Below are 13225 nucleotides of genomic sequence, written 5' to 3'. Positions count from 1 at the left end.
AAGCACAGTGCATCTCTCCTGGGTACATGTGTAGACACACAGTACCACACTATAAACTAATGTCAGGCTCCTGTCCCACTAGACACAGGGCTGCATTAGGCGTCATGTCTGTTTAAGTCTCCACGCCGTGCCACTTGATGCTTGACACTTTTGAATAACACTAGCCAAGTATTTTGGAGGATTTTCCCCCCAATTGGGTGTGTCAGGTGCTTTCTCATGATTACCTGAAAGTGATGAGTTTGGGGAGAAGGCCATGGAGGTGATGTGTTTGCATCATCTCATCATATCAAGTGTATGTGATGTCATTGTCACTCGTCGCCTGTGATGTTTCCCCATCACCTGGTTCAGGTCATCTGTTGGGTCCCTCCATTGTGAAGTCACTACCTTTTCCTTCCTCAGAGGAGGACAACTCAGCTTGGCTCCCTCAGGGGAGGAACCGGGAATAATTTGTGTGTGGATGTTAAAGCTAACACCGTGACTAGGAGCATTGGCGGCGGGGAGAGGGTGGTGGGTGCTTGGAGGCTCTGCTTCCCCTCGAAGCTCCCACCTTGTTGTGGCGGTTCCCGCCAGGGTGTTACCATGGAGATTTCTGTGCAGTGCTTGGCTGGAATTACTCAGTGGAGGGAGGTGAGCACCGCCTGTCCCATTCCATTCCCACATGCAACATTTCCTTGTGTCAGGTTGGACGTGTGGCTATTCGTCTTGTCCTTCGGGGCAGACTCAACAATACCATTGTCTATCTGTGTGGCTGAAACTGGTCCAGCTTCATCTGCTGGGTGCTCTTTGGGTTGGCTCCTGTCGACATGCTTCCAACCCTGCCCCACCCCACGCCACCCCTAATTTTTAAAAAAATCTTTTCCTTCCTTTCTAGCCCCAACATGCTCGAAGCTCATTTTATACCTTCCCTGTCTCAGTCCTGAAATCAACCATTCCTCCAAGGAGCCCTGATTTCTCTTACTGGAGAAAAGAGTGAAAGCACACTTGCTAAGGTGCTGGGTGTGCCTATTGCTAGGCCCCCTTAGCAGGCAGAAATAGAAAAAAAAATGCGTGTGCATATTAACCCATATGTGCAAACACACAGTTACTTCTGTGTCTACTCATTTGTGCACGTATTAAAATAAACAAGAGGTCATGTTGACATCTCTGACTCCAATCCAAAGGACAAGGTTCATTCTAGCATCCAGCCCCTTGCTTATCTGTAACTTCTTTCTCTCTGGGGAGAAACCTGAGTCTCATTATCTACAAAGTATTTGCTTATTTTTTTTTAATGCTAATATAAGGTAAAGTAGTTCCTGAGTGGCCAACCACTGCTCTAAACTACCACTGACAAATTACCTGTAAGGCAGGTAATGTGTGTTTTTTGTCTTTAGTATTATAGTACCCAGTGAGATAGGTCCTTGTTTTGTTTTTTTTTTTAAGATTTTATTTATGTGTTCATGAGAGACACAGAGAGAGAGGCAGAGACATAGGCAGAGGGAGAAGCAGGCTCCCTATGAGGAGCCCTATGTGGGATTCGATCCCAGGACCTGGAATCACACCCTGAGCCAAAGGCAGATGCTCACTGAGCCACCCAGGTGCCTCGAGATAGGTCTTTTGAAAAATGGTAACCTGCTGCTTACACCACCCCACTCCCACCCTCCCTCCTAACCTCCCACAACTCTGCTCAGTTTTTCTCCCTGGCAGTTCCCACTTAAATAAAATAAAGTTTCCATGTGTATTAAATTGCACATGTCTCTCTGACCAGGCTGGAAGCTCCTCAAAGGGTGAGGACTTGGTAGAGGTTTTCTTTGATGCTTTGGCTCTGCACCCAGCAGAGCCCCTGGCACATGATGTTGTCAACATGCATGCAACACGTGACGTGAGCACCAGTACCTGAGCTTAGACATCCATGTGAATTCAGACGTCTATTTGCTCTAAGCGGACCCCAGAGAGAACCTTGGTACTTCTGTAAGCCATCTGGAGAAGTGATCAGAATTTCTTGATTGGCCATGTTTTCAGGACACCAGCTTAAAAGTTACCATTTTAATTATGTATAAGTGTATGGTCCAATGCACTAAATGCATTTACATTGTTGTGCCACCATCAACACCCTCCATCAAACAGCACATTTTCATCTTAAAAACCTGAAACTGGGGATCCCTGGGTGGCGCAGCAGTTTGGCGCTTGCCTTTGGCCCAGGGTGCGATCCTGGAGACCCGGGATCGAATCCCACATCGGGCTCCCGGTGCATGGAGCCTGCTTCTCCCTCTGCCTGTGTCTCTGCCTCTCTCTCTCTCTCTCTGTGACTACCATAAATAAATAAAAAAAAAATTTTTAAAAACCTGAAACTGCATCCCCCTAAACACCTCCTTATCCCCTCCTCTTCCCTTGCACTCACCATCTATTTTGTCTGTGACTCCAATTCTTCTAGGGGCCTCATCTAAATGGAATCCTATAGTATTTGGGGTGTGTGTGTATGTGTGGCTGGCTTATTCACTCAGCATAATGTCTTCAAGGTTTCTCCCTGATGTAGCAGGTGTCAGAATTCCTTGCCTGTTTAAAGCTGAATAATATCCCCTTGTGTGTGTACCCCCTATCTTGTTTCTCCATTTATCTGTCAGTGGAGGTGTGGGTTGTTTCTGCCTTTTGCTTATTGTGAATAATTCTGCTACAAACATGGGTCTACCAATAACTGTAAGAGTCCCTGCTTTCAATTATTTTGGAAAGAGAGATTGCTTACATACTGACACTGCTGTGTGTCTTTCCATTTTGGATGTGCAGCCACGTGCTTCAGGCTTCGTCATCACACACCGAGCTCCGAGAAGAGGCTGGCTGGATGCCGGTGGTCAGAGGCACTCCATTCAAATTTGTTGAATGAATGGATGAGTTCATAATAAAGAGTACTTGGATACCACACACACAAATGTATGTTTCTGGAAAGATGGTGCTGGAATGAAACCTGAAGGCATTTCTTTCTTTTTTTTAATTTTAGATTTTATTTATTTATTCATGAGAGACACTCAGAGAGGCAAAGACACAGGCAGATGGAGAAGCAGGCTTCCTGTGGGGAGCCCGGTGTGGGACTTGATCCCACGTCCCTGGGATCATGGCCTGAGCCGAAGGCAGACGCTCAACCATGGAGCCACCCAGGCGTCCCAAGCTGGAGGCATTTTGACAATGGGTTTCCAGAAGCAGACATAGTGTCAAGTGCCACTCACAGCCCAAAAAGCAAAGTCCCTTCCAGCTTTGTCTTCCACCCTAAAGCCTAAATCAGCTTGCTGCCAATTCAGTTAACACACACTCTGATGGGGGTGAGGAATGCGGAAATGCAGTTCGGAAACTGTGAATCTAACTCATTCAGATCATTTCTTTTTTCAGTTTCTTAGTGTAAATGTATCACATCTTGGTGGGATGCCCCCCAGCTTGCCAAAGATATTTCTCAGAATGCCTTTGCAAAAAAAAAAAGTATTGAGGAAGAGCTTAGTCCTCAGATGAACAGCAATGTGTATCTGCTGAAGGCCCACTGGATAAAAATGGCAAAACAAAAAGACAGAAAGGAATAGTATTTTTCCCCCACCTGCTGAGACATCCTGTTTCTCCTGGGTTCTGGTGGCTATCATAAGGGGTGACACAAAGCCTCTCAATGCTTCTCAACCCAGTGGGGATGGTGGGGACTTCTCAGCAGGATTCCCACCATGCCTTCAAGAAAACATGTGGCTGCAGTCCCAAACCATGGCTTACCCTGAGGTCAGGGGTCTGCTCCAGACTTCCGAGGCTCTGGCCCAGCTGCTCCCTCCATCACCGTCTTGCTCCTCAGCAGGAACCCAGAGTAGGAGCTGCCCGCTGCCAGGAGGCAGACCTCCCTCCTAACATCTGAGGCTGGAAGGAGGGCCTGGGGGTGTGGACCCTGGGCCAGTGGGGCAGGAGCTGGGAACGCGCATCCTGTCCTGTAGCTGGAGCTCGGAGGGGCCAGGCTTCATGCTGGATGTCTGTCTTTGCCTGCGCAGTGACAGAGGGGTGCACCACGTGCTAAATCTAGGAGGCTCATGTTCCCAGGGGTCAAGATCACTGTCCGGTGGAATGGTGGCCTCTGTCCTCATAGCAACTGGCTGCACAGAGTGGACGTCTTGGCCCAGGCAGGGGCGGGGGGTCACTCATGTTCCTTTGCCTTCCCTCCTAACACCAGGGTAGGTACAGCTCTGGTAGGGAACTGCCCCCTGCCCCATACACAGGCACATGCCTCCGTCTCTGTGTCTCTCCATCTCCCTGGCCCCTGTGGTCCCACTGGCTCTGGTGGGGCCTGCTGGGGTATGTGGGGAGTCCTGCCCCCCAACAAATCCTGCTGGCCCAGGGTTTCCTAGGGAGTGGAGGGGCCGTATCACATGCTGAAGCCATGATCTGTCCCCTGTACCCCCTGCTTCAGCTGAGGCAACCACCAATATTACCACTGGAATATTGTCATCCATAATAAGAAGGAAGTATTGGGTCCTTGTCCCTCCTTCTGGCACAGGAGCTCCTGAAACTCTGGGTTTTCCTGAGGAAGGAGAATAAGGACAGTGTTTTTTGTGGTGTTGATGGGGTGATTCTGGCCACATCTAAAGTAGGCACGGGGGTGGGGGTGAACCCTGGGGTTGATTAGGGGGCTGGACTGTCAATCACACCTCTGACCTCAGGGAGAGGAGCCGTGAAGGGTTGGAGGTTGGATCAATCACCAAAGGCAAGTGTTTTGATCAATCACACCTGTGCAGTGAAGCCTCCGTAAACCTCCCTAAGGACAGGGTCTGGAGGGCTACTGGGTTGGTGAACTCACAGACATCTGGGGAGAGTGGTGCACACCCAGAGAGAGTGTGGAAGCTTCGAGCCCTTCCCTATACCTGGCCCTGTGCGTCTCTTCATCTGGCTGCTCCTGGGTTGTGTCCTTCTATAATAAAATCTATGATCTGGTAAATAAAATATTTCCCTGAGTTCTGCGAGCCCCACTCAAAAATTAATCCAATCCAAGGTAGGGGCTTGTTGCAACCTGCAGTCTGGAGTCCAAGAGCTCAGGTGACACCCTGATTTTGGTGGCTGGCATCTGCAGGGCATGGGGGCGGCCCTGTGGGACCTATGGGAATGAACCCATAACCAGGGGAATCTGACACCCTCCTCGGGGAGAGTGGGTCACAACTGAGGTGCTTGGCAGTGTGGGAAGCCCCCCTACACTCCCTCCCACCTGAATTGTCACGGGGCACAGAACCCTCATCAGTACCAGATGGATACAGGTGGCCACCTCCTCTCCTGAGGGCCAGATGGAGAAATAAGCAAAGCTTATATCTTTGCTAAATAGATATTAAGCAAAGCTAATACATATTGATCACTCGATGCAAAGTTTTCATTTTTTCTGTCTATAATTCTGGGTGAGAAATAGATTACGTGCTGCGAACCACTCACGGTGTATGATCAACACAAATGAAACAAAGGTTTCGTGAAAAAGCTCACTCACACTGTGTGTGATAAAGGACAAAACGGGGTGGAGTTCCTAACAAGATGATTCAAGCTGGAAACTCCAATAAAGCGTTTAGAATCGACAACGACCTGAATCATTTGGAATCATGGCTTACAGAATTGATTTTCTTTCCCAGTAATGGGTGGCAACCCACATTTCCAAACCCCTGGCACCATCACCTACCAGATGCTAGATGCTGGGCACAGCTCATTTAACATCCACAAAATGTATTTGAGGAAGATATTAATAGCTCCGTGTTGCCTACGGAGAAACTCAAAGCCCGGGCAGCATTCAGTGACTTGGAGAAATCCTTTGCTTTAATAAAAGCCCTTTCTTGTTCCACACCTTTGGCATTAGGGACAGGAGTGGACACTGGCCCTCCTGGGTCGGTGGGAGCTCTGTGGAGACAGGTGTCCACATGGTCTCTGGGGACCAGAGTGGCTCTTCCAGAGTCTGGCTCCAGGAACACCACTCGTTCAGCCGCCACCCGTCCACGTCGCTGCCACCAGGAGCGTGGCCCATAGATACCCAGGAGCAAAAGCTCTGCATGAGCTTCTCCCCTCGTGGCTTTGCTTTGCATTTTGCTTTCTTGGCAGCTTCTTCCCTTTTTCTTTTTTTTTAAAGATTTTATTTATTTGTTTGTTTATTTATTTACTTATTTATTTATGAGAGACACAGAGAGAGAGAGAGGCAGAGACACAGGCAGAGGGAGAAGCAGGCTCCCTGTGGGGAGCCCGATGCAGGACTCGATCCCAGGACCCCAGGATCACGACCTGAGCCGAAAGCAGATGCTCAACCACTGAGCCACCCAGGCTTTCCTGCTTTCTTTGCTTCTGAACTGGACAGTCCGCAACTCTGCAGGGTTAATCCCAAACTCAAGATTGGGCTCACAGCAGCCCTTCATGTCTCCATGAAATTTGCTTCTCCAGGGGGCCCGGCAGGAGGCGGCACTTGTCTCTCCAGGGCATCTTGTTCCTGAGATGCGTGTGAAACAAACCCATACAGAGGCTCTCTCTCCCTCGGGTTTCAGCTTTTCAATCTGAAACCACGCTTCAGGAGGGAAGCTGGAATTACATCAGTGTCCCTCCTTCCCTCCTCTGTTCCCTCCAAAGCTATCTTCTGGACTCACCCGCATGTCCTGGAATGTGCTAGGCCTCAGAGAGAAGGGTGGGAAGGGGCAAATCATACAACCCTGGTTCTTACGTAGGCAAAGAGCTAGTGCAGACGTTTGCAAACTTTAGCTCACCTGGGGACCCCTCGGGGGCTTGCTGCACCACGGATCCTGAGCTTCCCCAGCAGGTGTGGACTGGGCCAGAACTCTCCTTTCCAACAGTGTCCCAGGTCCCACCACTGCTGCTGATCCCGGGACCTTACTTTGAGAACCACAGATTTAGTAGTAGTGTGGCCCGCATGAAATATCTCCAGGCTGAACTGAAGCCTCGCCGGGACTCCCTGGGCTCCTGGGGAGAGACAGGCCCTTATGGTTGAGGTCAGCCCTTGCTGAAATGGGTTTGAAGCTGCCTTCTAACACCTCTGTCCTTTTCCAAAGGCTTGCTCCCACCCAGGAGCTAGATGCCAGTGATTGGCAGGTCCCCGGAGTGCGCTGCACACCGCCGATGCAGTTCCATCTGTTAGAGCATATGCTCTGAAAACCAGAGGCCTCCCTCCAGGAGCTCATTATTTACCAATCACTAAGCCGGCAGCCTCGAGCATCTTCCCTTGGCCGCCGCTCCGTCTCCTCGAACAATGTGAGTCTGACAGGTGCCACTGAGCACCTGCTGAGATGCTTCTCCTCCCTGGCTCTGCCCCACACCTGTAGACCCTCTCTGAGATTTCTGTGCAGAAAGGCTCTCTGGGGCTTGAGAAATGCTTGGCAAATTTTGCACCCTCTGTTTTTAGGGCAACTGCTGGTAATGGGGAGGACCACAGCCCTTGCAAAGTCAGCTTCGTCTTCCGGGGGCGAAGAGGGGACAGAAACATCTTCAAGTGAAGCCAAATCCGCAGGTGCCTTCCTAGCACATTGGGATGCCTGCAGACACCCATGGGGGGTGACGCAGGGCCCTGGGCGCTTCCTGATTCAGGAAGTGCCCAGCGCATTGATGCAGAATGACAGGGGTGCCTGGAGACTGCTGTGCTTGGGGCGCCCTGCCGATGCCTTTTCTCACCTTTGCTTTGATTGATTTACTGGAGTTCGGTCACATGAATACTATTATCATTAACATGTTATTATTTGAATAGGCAGAAAAAATATTGAACGGCTTTCTATTTTTCTTTTTTAAGGTTTATTTATTTATTTGAGAGAGAGAGATCAGGGTGGAGGAGCAGAGGAAGAAAGTCTCAAGCAGGCTCAGTGCTGAGCGTGGAGCCTGACGTGGGGCTCGATCTTGCAACCCTAAGATCACAACCTTAGCCGAAATCAAGAGTCAGATGCTTAACTGACTGAGCCATCCTAGTGCCCCAGAAAAAAATAGTCACAACAGGAAAGGACACGATTTCTTCCTCTGTTCAGTTTTCCAACAAGATCATGGTGTCTTGTCTGAAAGACCTCTGTAAGCTGGCCTGTGTTCTCTGCGCCCTTGAGCACACACAGACGAGACACCCCACAGCAATGGAAGACCCCAGTCCTTATACCAGCTGTTACCCTGAAACCTCACAGGTCCAATGCCTGGCCAGTACTTTCCTCGGACTGAGTAGACGCCACAGAACAGGCTTTGTTCAGTTATCTTATGGTTGAAGACGGCAGGGGACGGCCGGAGATGGGACTCCCCAGAGTGATGCAAGGCCCGGTGGCTTCTCGGGAAGTAAATCCAGCGCAGATCCCTGAGCACGGAGCTGTTGCACACCTGCCTCCCTGGCACTTGAACAGAGTGGAGGAGTTACACAGGTAGTGGCTGCAGATGGGTGTTCGTCTGTAAAGAGAAGCCTCGCACGGAGCCAGACACATCTTGGCCCACTTGGCAGCCCCCGGGGGGGCCGCAAGAAGTCCGAGAACGCATTCCCGTTCCACTAGGAAGGGTGTCTGGTGTCTCCAGGAGTTCTTCAGGGGATGTGTCCATGTGTCTAAGGTGGAGGCCTTGCCCGCAGCCCGAGCCCTGACAAAGAAAACCGCACTGTGCAGACTGGGACACAAGCGGTGAAGGACCAAGGTCAGATCCAGTGGAGCAGCGTGGGGCATTTCAGAGCCACGGTGGCTCCCTGTTCAGCGGGACGGGGACAAGCTGAGTCGCCAGGGTGAGGAGCCGGCACGTTTCATCGGGGAAGGAGCACTGGCTCCAGAAGGTCTGCTCTGCGCGGGAGCAGTGGCCCTGGTGGCCCAGAAGGTGGCTGAGCGGGCCCAGCGCTCATCTCCCAGGCTCGGAAGCGAAGGCCGCAGGACAATGGCCGAGGCCACCCCAGGGCACGGTGCCTGGTTCAGCCTCCCGGTGCTGGAGGGTCGATGGGGCGACGTGGCCCGTTTCTCAGATACGGAAGGTGGGGCTCAGGACGGTAACGGAAGCAGGGCCGAGGTGGTCTGGAACACTCTGGAACACTCTGGAACACGGGGCCTTTTTCCTCCACGGCAGCCCAGCATGTCCACAGGCTTCCTCTTTTCTTTCTATGCCTTTTCTGGTCTGCAAATCAAATAACACTTTGATCTGAAAGAATGTAAGTGTTCTGACAAGCCCCAGGCAAGCCCGAGGAGAGCCGAAGCTGCCCCTGTCAACTCAGACGCGGTTAGGACACCGGCTGCTCGCAGGGGCGCCGAGGCTGCGCACCCCGGGGGCTGCAGCGGATGGAAGCTCCCGGCCGTTCGCAGCCCAGGGAGCGGGGCCGGCTGCAGGTGTGCGGCCCCCTCTTCCCCAGACCGTGCGATGGAGACGAGGAGCCCTAAAGGCAGGATGTGTGGCTCCGGGGCAGGTGGCAGACGGCAAAGGAGCCAGAAAGACAGCCCTCCACCTCTCCGCCCAGAGGGGGTGTCCTCAGGGAGGGGCACCTGTCCCCTCCATCCCCTCTGCCGACCCCTAGTGGGAACCCTTGAGCGGTGAGCTGTGGGGGCGGCACCGGGGGTGATGTTCTGGCCGCCAGGTGCGAGGCCTCCCCCTGTCCCTCCTCCTGCGGGCTGCACGGAGCGGACACGGGTCCCCAGGCTGGCCTCCCCAAAGTGGTCTCTCTGAGGTGCTGGGCACATGCAGCGGGTGTGCTTCACACACACACACACACACACACACACACAGTACATATCTACACACCTCCACACACACGTACCATATGCATATTCACACACTCATATTCACACTCATACACACACATGCACACACACACCCATATGCACATAGCATATATGTACACACCTCCACACACATATATGCATATTCACACACTCATACAAACACATGTACTCATATTCACGCACAACACACGTACACAGAGAGACAGACACCCATACACACATACCACACACACACTCACATACACACATCATACATACACACACTATGTAAACAGACACACCATACGTACACACAGTCACACACACTGAGTCATACACACACACACACACACACACACACACCATACATACATATACACAGACAGAAGCACACTTGCCATGAAGCGTGTCATCTGTGAGTTTCTGCTGCCACCTACAGGTTCAGCTGTGGCAGAAGTAGATCAGAGAATGGAGCCACCTTGAGATCTTACAGGAGGATTCCTGTGTCCAGGGGCCACTGCTTATTTCTCAAATTCAAGGCCCAGAGAGGCTTCTGTTAGGAAAAGGACATGTGTGTTACTTAGATAAGTGGTCTACCCCTGCGATTTAGTAGTCTACTTCCTCTCCCTTGAGCTCAGAAAGTCACCAGGAAGCATGTATGTATGTGTGTGCACACGTGTGCACGTGGGAGTCATGTGTGCGGTGTGCATGCATGGGTGTTCACGCATGCACGTGTGTGGCTCCTGGGAAGGTGTTCCCGTGGTGGGGAGCGGAGCCAGAGGACCTCCAGAGTCATGTGGGGAGTTTGGGAGGAGCAAGGTATTCTCTATAAAGGGCCATACGGTCTCTGTGATGACGAGTCACCTGGAAAAGCCCCCAACCACCCACAGTGAGCCAACATCCATTCACACAGAGCTCCAGGAATACCTCATTTAAGGACACTGAAATTCAGATTTCATATACTTTTCATTTGTCATGAAATAGTCTTTTTCCTCTAATACTGTTTACTCATTCAAAAACCCCAGAAACCATTCCTGGCTCACCAGCTGTGCACAAACAGGCTATGGTGGATTTGGCCCCGGGGGCAGCCACTTGCCAGCCCCGGTTTCTGTCACCACCTCTGGCCCAAAGCTCTACATCTACTGCCAAGTTACACTGGGTTTTGAACCACCATAGGCTACCAGCACCCGGTAATATTATCGACAAGGTTACTGGTATTTCATCTCGTCCTTGACTGCAAATCTGATAGGCAGCTCTCTCTTTCCACCCAGGGGAATAGTGAAGCAAAATTCCAGTTTAAGCTTTATTGGTGGCCTCACCCGCAGCCTGAAGCCATAGACTATCTGGATGGCCCCATCCTCTAATCTCAGGCTCCGAGAAGGGATCAGAGAAGCAACCTGGGGATGGCGATTTGTGGTCTTCTCATTTCTAGGACTGTTGCTTTGAAGACCCCAGAACAAGACAGTTGTCAGCATATCTGCTCTGCTCTCTGCTTCTGAAGGAGGTCTGCGGGGAGTGGGGAATTGCGTGTACAGGTATCTACACGCAGCTGCAAGGGATGGAGAATTGTGTTCTTTGAAACTTTCTCTGGTACCATCAGACCAAAGCTGTTTTGAGGAGTTCAGTCAACTTTTAACAATGATAATTAATTGCACCTTGCATACAACCAACTCAAAAATGTGGGGGAAAAGTGGATAGGTTCAAAAACATAATTGTCTCTATCTAGGGCAGCCCCAGTGGCACAGCGGTTTAGTGCCACCTGCAGCCTGGGGTGTGATCCTGGAGACCTGGGATCCAGTCCCATGTCAGGCTCCCCTCATGGAGCCTGCTTCTCCCTCTGCCTGTGTCTCTGCCTCTCTCTGTCTCTGAATAAATAATTAAATCTTTAAAAAAATTGTCTCTATCTATCTCTGATCAACTCTTTTGTTTGTTCATTAGTCTGCTTAACTAACAGCACGCTTCATGTCCCTTTGCTTGTAATACTCTGCTTGGTTAATTTGTACGTATTCATCAACTTCGCTGCATGGCCATATGAACGCATGGGACAAGGAGTCGCAATTCCATTTTCAGGTAGACCAGGGAACGTGTGAGGAGCTACCATGTAGCAGGTGGGTTTGGCTATGATTTTATATCAGAAGACCTCTGCAGCCCTTCAGTCTCTACTATTTTAAAATTTCACAATTCTCTGAATATGGTACTGAATTCTCTTAAAAAAAAAAAAAAAGAGAATTGAAACTTTGGCCCTTACATGACATTACTGTAATGGCGAGGTTTAGTCTCTTTTGTGTCACTTTGCCTTTAATAGTACTAACTATAGGCATGCAGGCTGTTATCATTTCACACCAGAGGGAACCCAAGGGAGGCAATCTTGGGGATCCTTCAACAATGCAGTCCTGAGGGCATGTGTCCATTTTGAAGGCCCCATATCTCTTCCCAAGGGTCAAATCTTTGTTGCCCTCCTGTTTGTAGACTGAACTGTCACCTTCTCCATATGTACATTGAAGCCCCTGGCTTCTTGGACCATTGGTCAGCTCTCCCCAGAAGTGACTGCTCTGTCCCACCCCCAGGCCCCACAGGGCATTGAGATCATTCTGCCGTGCACATCAAGATTACTTGTGACATCTATCCAAAGGACAAATGCCCAGGGGAGTCCATGTGTATAGTTCCGGCTGGGACTGTGGCCTCTGAATGCTACCAAGAATCCCAGGGATTTCAGAGGTCTTTTCCAGGATGCAGCATGCAGTCCCAGGGGTTGTTGGAGGAGCCAGCTCATGTGGGGACTTGTGTAGGGACTTGAACAAAGGACAGACTCCTGCGCCACCTGCAGAAATCCCGACTCTGGAAATCCATCGTTGAACTTCCCTAGGGAAACTTCTCACTTCACTTTTCAACTCCAGAATTTCCACTGGGTTCTTTTAAATTATTTATCTTTATTAACGTTCTCTGCTAGATGAGACAGCATTCTCATACTTTGTCTTTGTTCCTTGAACCCAGTTTCCTTTAGTTCTTTCCACATATTACAATAGATGATTTGAAGTTTCTGGCCCGTAGGTTCTGTGTCGGGGCTTCCTCATGGACCATCTCTACCAGCAACTTCGTTTCTTCCTATGGATAAGCCCCATCTCTTTGTTTCCTACTCTGGTTTACAGTGTTGTTGTGGTGGTTGAAAACTGAACATTCTAGATAATAATAGGTGGCAACTCTAGAAATCAGATTCTTCCCTCTACCCCTGGTTTGCTGTTGTGCTATTACTTTGTTGTTGTTTGTTTAGTTGCTTTTCTGACTAAATTATATTCCCTCTATTTAGTCACTGATGTCTCTACTCCATTAATTTGATGAACAACAAATGTTTGGACAAAGATTTCCTTACCTGCCTGGAAGCAGTAAGTCTCCCAATCTTCACCAAGAGAAGTTCTGTGTGCAAGTTGGGGAATGTTTTAAAACTCAGCCAGGCAGTTGGCAATCCTGCCTTAACCTGCACTTCCTACCGGCATAGAGTCCCAAGGTCATCCAGAGGTAAGAACTTCGAGATTTTTAAAAACAGATTGACTGAATATTTGAGAGAGAGGGAG

General features: G+C 50.3%; 1 long non-coding RNA gene across 1 annotated transcript; it reads left to right on the top strand.

Annotated features, from left to right (window-relative positions):
- Nucleotides 1-404: 404 nt before the first annotated feature.
- LOC112643875 (uncharacterized) lies at nt 405-2893 on the top strand. The gene is made up of 2 exons (XR_003125951.3): nt 405-627; nt 2761-2893. It is a non-coding gene; the product is annotated as an uncharacterized LOC112643875 (long non-coding RNA).
- The last annotated feature ends 10332 nt before the right edge of the window (nt 2894-13225 follow it).

The sequence above is a fragment of the Canis lupus genome, chromosome 1 (genome assembly GCF_003254725.2).
Source record: "Canis lupus dingo isolate Sandy chromosome 1, ASM325472v2, whole genome shotgun sequence".
NCBI lineage: Eukaryota > Metazoa > Chordata > Mammalia > Carnivora > Canidae > Canis > Canis lupus.
This window is presented reverse-complemented; position numbering and strand designations above follow the sequence as displayed.